Source organism: Prunus mume, unplaced genomic scaffold (assembly GCF_029339155.1).
Source record: "Prunus mume cultivar Tortuosa unplaced genomic scaffold, ASM2933915v1 scaffold26, whole genome shotgun sequence".
Classification (NCBI taxonomy): domain Eukaryota; kingdom Viridiplantae; phylum Streptophyta; class Magnoliopsida; order Rosales; family Rosaceae; genus Prunus; species Prunus mume.
Genome location: NW_028296572.1, coordinates 86,974 through 92,973, shown reverse-complemented (window position 1 = coordinate 92,973; position 6,000 = coordinate 86,974).

Here is a 6,000-nt window from a genome sequence, read left to right as displayed (position 1 = left end):
AGCAAGCTCGTCTAGGTCTTCCCACTCAACATTAGTCATGGTTTTCAGCTTCTTTTCCCTGCTTGCCAAGACTATGCTGAGACCTTGCTGCTTAAGTACTCGTGTCATCCTTCTTTGCCAAAGTGTGAAGTTCTTCTTGCCGGTGAACGACTTCAACTCAACCTTCACACTCGCCACTTGTGGTGTCGTCTTATGGGAGCTTTCTCCTCCCTCCTTGTCGCCTGCCATTGTCAACACACCGCTGTGTAAAAGATAAAGTACACACACGAGAATTTATAGAGGTTCGGGTTTGTGCCCACATCCTCTTTAGTGATCCTCGATAAATTCACTTGTAAGAATGACAGGACTCACCCCGAATTCCCCCTTGGAACTCATGACGAACTCTGTAACTATCCGACACCTGGCAGATGTTGGGCCCACGTTACCAACTTACCCTTCTTTAAATGAAAAAAATTTAAAACGCCTTAGGTTAGACTCATACCAGAAAGCTGGCGAGTCTCCTTGAAAAGGGCTCAGCCCAACAACAACACTGTAGAAGCCCAGTTTAAAACTCAAACGTTCAGCATGCACAAGACAAATTCACATACTAAAAACAAGTAATCCGAATGGCCACAGACCTCACAACAATTCAAGGCTATATCAGAGCATATCTAGTCAAGTTAAGTTTACAACAAAGAGAAACTACAACAGCAACAAGAGAAAATCCTACGAGGGAAATGGAAGAGTAGCGAGAAGAAGAGATGCCCTCAAGTGGTGGTCTGCAGTACTTGTCAACTGCCTGGGGGCGCAAAACAGTAAAAATGTGAGTGGACAAAAATAAATGTTATTAAACGTAATACAAAAATACTAACCCCACCATTTCAAAATTGTTTTGAAAACCATTCAAACTTTTGTTATATACGCGTAACTACTCATGCGAAGTGGTAAATCAACAATGAACATTAAAATTAAAATTTAATCAACCCAAGATAAAATCATCAAATTCCATATAAAACATCTCAAAACTGAAAATACTCCCCCTCTAGGTGTACCCCATAGAAAGTCCATCAATTCCAAATAATAATCCGTCAATTCCAAGTACTATACATGTGGAACAGTCCACTCCATATGTGGAGTACATCCTAGCAGAACCCAAGGACAAGTGGTCAACCTGATACGCAAATCCTAGTAGAACTCAGGGGACACATGGTCAATTTGAGACACAAAACCTAATAGAACTCAAGGACAAGTGTTCAACCTAAGATGCAAATCCTAGCACCACACAGTTCGGACATCCCAGAGACGCATAGGCTAATGTCATACGCTCGTAGACTCATCGGAAGGCAACCAAGTCATCTGAAAATATTTTAATTTTCGAAGGCAATTAGGATGTCTGTGGACATCATAATATTTGAAGGCAACCAATATTCCAAAAGGCAACAACTAGGGTACCTATGGTGGGTTTGAAAACCTTTCCTGAACATGTTATAAAACCATTCCCAGTCTTTAAACCATTCTCAAATTCCCAAGCTAACATTATTTAACAACATGCATGAGTATTTAAAATCATTTCAAACAAAAACCGAAAACTAAATCATAACAATATGCTTGAAAAATATAAACCATAAATCATTCATAAACATTTAATAAAATCCTCAAAACATAAAACCATTTATAAAACAAATGTCCACTCATTGTGGGTCCAAGCCCGCTCAACCCTGATTGGGTGCGTCTGGAGCGGTACATGGCTTCTGTGAACCTATTTGAAGGGATACAACCATTAGTAAAACAATAACTCCAAAATCGGACTTAAAAGTGAATTCTAGCTTTCTCGGAACCCTAAGTGTGTGAAACCCTAAAAGATAAATCCGAGTGTCGTACAAAGAGTCTCCAATGGCCAAGATGGTCTTCGAAGATATCCGGTCAACCAAGCCGGTGGGCCCACGACTTGGGACCAATCCAACTATTCGGTAGTTCCTGGTCAAACGATACCTAATAGGTGAAACTCCCATTGTTGGTCAAACGACGAAGTCTCAGAAATCCAAACATACCATCATGCTTGGGACAACGTGGGTTTAATTATAAGGCAAAGCCGGCTGCCACTAGATGACTCACGCATCGCCAACAGCGACGATGGGTTGAGGAATTTTTTAGCGACTGGAAAGCTCCAAACTGCCGGCCAAGCCTTATTCCAAACGATCAAGCTCAACAAGGGAGTAAGTTTTATACTTGCGTCGGAGATAAAGTTGGCCGTTAATGGCATTCAACGATCAGTTTTTTGGCTGAAAACCTAGGAATTTCCCGGCTTTGATTCGAGCAATCTGACGAGGTTATAGTCAGGTGCTAGAGGGGAACAGCAAAGGAGAAGGATATGAGTGTTTTGGGACAAAAATTGTGGTAGGTGGTGGCTGAAAAAAGAAGGCATAACGCCTGCAGTTTTCTTCGACGCGGTAATTTTTGTGTCGATTTTTTCGATCCAAATTCCTGGGTATCTATTGGGTTTCAAGGGTGGATATTGTATGGGTTTTGTAGAGGAGGGAGAGGGGAACAAGTTTCGTGAAGGTTGCACTACCTTGAAAAACGGACTTTTCCCAAAATTTCAACATGTCGAAACAAAGTAATAATAGTCCAACTAGCAGCATGCACAATGTAAAATCACACAATTTACCGATAGGCCTCCGACCTTAAATCCAACCCTACATGGGTGATAACAGAGCAATTCTAAGGAAAACTTCAGTTTACAACCGAAATGAAGTTCAACGGAAATTAAACAAATAGAAATGCCCTACAGAAGTTCAGGGCACGAAAGTACAATCATGGGCTCGGTTGCTCGGCTCGGATCAAGCTACTTCCTGGGGGTGCAAAACAGAAAATTGTAAGATAATTAAAAGAAAGTTTCCACATACTAGCCCCACCATTTGTAAAACGATGCCAAAGCATGCAATTAAAACCATTTATGTACAATTGCAAGCAATTCCAAAGACTCAAGCTAGAATCAATCATCAATCCAAACGGGTTTCAGACCCGTCATAACCACAAACACATTTTAACCACAACCATTCAGTAAAATTGAAATATAATCAAGCATTTAATCTCACTTCAACTGGGCTTCAAGCCCACTGACATATTCAAAGCCAAACTCAAAAAAAGTAATAGTTTAATTTCAAGCCCACTGACATATTCAAAGCCAAACTCAAAAAAAGTAATAGTTTAATTAGCGGCTGCACCTAGGTAAAACCCCAGGCTACCTACGTACCCCATGGTGAGGGATTAAGCCACAAGTAGTTCTTATATCAACAATCACGATTCAGATAACATACAATTATTTTCAGTAATACCAACCAGTTAATTCTAGAATCATCTTTTCCCTTTAATTAAAATCACAATATCTCAGCCAATGAACACAAACCCATTTTTCTTTACTCACTCCATTCTTTATACTCATAACTCAACAAACCCTTTCCCTTTAACGTTTCACATATGCTAAGCATAATTCTTTTAAACATTAATTTTTTTCCCGATATAGTATAATAATCCTTTTCCCTCTCCCCATTACTTTACTACACGCCGGAGAGTCCAACGCCATGCGTGGTAACCAAAGTGTCCAAATCATTCTTAATGGACATTTCATTCTAGAGGAGCACTCCTTGATGAATGGAAGCCTATACAATCTTCAATGCAATCTTTGAAGCTGAGACCATGCTCTGCACAAGAAAGGTGGCCTTAGTCTTCACTCCCAGTCCACCACCAATATTATTCTACCTCACCCTCAATGCAGCCAACTGTTTTTGGAGCTCTTCAATATGTTTCTCCAGTTTATAAGTGGTAGACTTCGTCTCTTTGTAATCTGCAACCAATGCATCCGATTCGCCTACATTTCGATAATCGCCAAGTTGGCTTCATGCGTAGATTTGCAAAACTCGAAAGCATTAAAAGAGGGTTTGAGATCTTCATAATGGTTGTGAAGGTTGAGTACATCTCTTGTCAAACCCAGACTGATCTCAAGGATGGGACTAGAAGCCATATTCTCTCTGTGCAGCGAGTCGGGTCTTTCATCGTTGATCAATGGCTTCTTTGTTTTCATCCAGATCCAACTCAATTGTGCCAGAGTCTTACTCTGTCCACTTTGCCTCATCCACTACCTTGGACTTAGCCTTGCTTGAGGTGGCTCCCAGTTTCTCAAGCTTCTGCAACTGAGCCTCTAGGTCTATAGCTTCAAACTCTACCAATTCTAGATCAGCAAAGGAGGTTGTGGTTGATGAGCCTGGGACAGAATGAATAGGCATCTGCAGAAAAAGGTTTTAGTTAGTTGTGTGCAGGACTAAAATAAGGAAGAAAAATCCCAAGGCACAATGATACTTACAGCTACGATCATGGGATTGAGAAGACTGGTCACCACGGCTAGCTCTCCAGCAGTTTTGTCCTTCTCCACCTAGAAAGGTAGAAACATTGGTCAAAAAGACAGGGACTAGACAGAAGTGAGGAAAGTGAGAGAATGGAGATTACCTCAGGTTCTGGGATAGCAACAGAGTTTTCTGCCTCCACATCATCAAAAAGAGGCTATTCTGAGTTGGTGGTTTCTTTTTTGTGAGCCTCTTGTTGTTTCTTGGCCAACTCAATGCTCTCTGCTATCACTTCAGCAGGAATTTCCTCCTACAAAGAGACAGAATTTACATTATAAAAAATACATTACAAAGTCAATTAGTTCTATTCTAAAGCCTGAAAGAAGTCTCGCTTCTTCTTCTTCTCCTCCCTTGGTTTGTTATGTATCTACCTTGGAGACTTCTTTCTCCTTCTCTACAGCATCAAAAGCTTCTCTTAGCTCTTCATCAATCTCTGTAGTTGTTGAAAGGGCAGCCACAGGCTCTTCCACTTCTGCAAAATCACTCATAGCCCCTTTCCTAAGCCTTTTGGTCTTGGTAGGAAGAGGGGAAGGGCTTCCAACTACAACAGAACAGGGGACAGGGTCAAGATTCAGTTTATAACTAGCGAAAAAATGACAAAATTTCAGCTCGAAGAATTTACAGAAGGGCGGTAAGAGAGCATCTGAGCTTAAGCGATCTCCTTCCTTTGCTCTTTCGTGAAGGAGTAGCCTCGAGGCCTTCTCTACCATAGTCTCATGTTCATAAGTTGGAGGTAGCTGCACAAAAAACATAAGTTAGAGAGCTCACTCAAGACAGAAATGGACACAAAGGCAGAGTTCGAAAAGCTCACCAATCACTAGTCCAGACCGGGCAATCTGCCTACCATGGTTGCTTGCCATGAAGGGATCTGGAGCAAATGGACAAAATAGGGTGAGACCACAACCCATAATGCAGAAATCCAAAGTAAAAAGGGAGAACTGAGAATTTACCTTCAATCACTTGGGCATTTTATACCCTTGAGAATATGCACGATAAATTTCTTGGCATCTGGTCTGCATAGATAGTCCAGCCATCCCACCGGCCGTCAAAAGCACCTTTGTAATCGGACCAACGAATCTAGCATTCCACGGGCATCAAACTACGCGAACTGCGCAGGAATTAGGTTCCCAAGATGGATATAGGGCATTCACACTGTTGTTGATCTTATTCACTACACACCTGCAATCCTTGTGCAGGTTCAAGTCATCTGCATCTCTCCAAGAATAGCCCAGTTGCATCTTTTGTAGGACTTCACTAGAATAAGCTGGGGGCAGAACAAGCTGCCTAGCATAGAAGTTTGGATGGTAGAGTTCTCCACCCAAATGACAATTTGGAGGCTTACCACCACCAAAAGGCAGATCCCGAATCAACATTACACTCATGTATTTCTTTCTGAAGTCAGTTCTCACCTCTTCATCCTCAAGTTCCTTCTCAAAGAGCCTGTATCTAGGCTGGAACCAAGGATAGTTTCTTCTGAGCACACACCTTGCCACTGGGCAGCAGACCTCTTGGTGCAATTCCTAAATAACATCAAATATTCTTCAATGGAGCGCTTGGGCACTTCTACCGACATCAAGGGAAGCGCCACAACCTGGTCTTTAGGTAGAACAATGTCCGA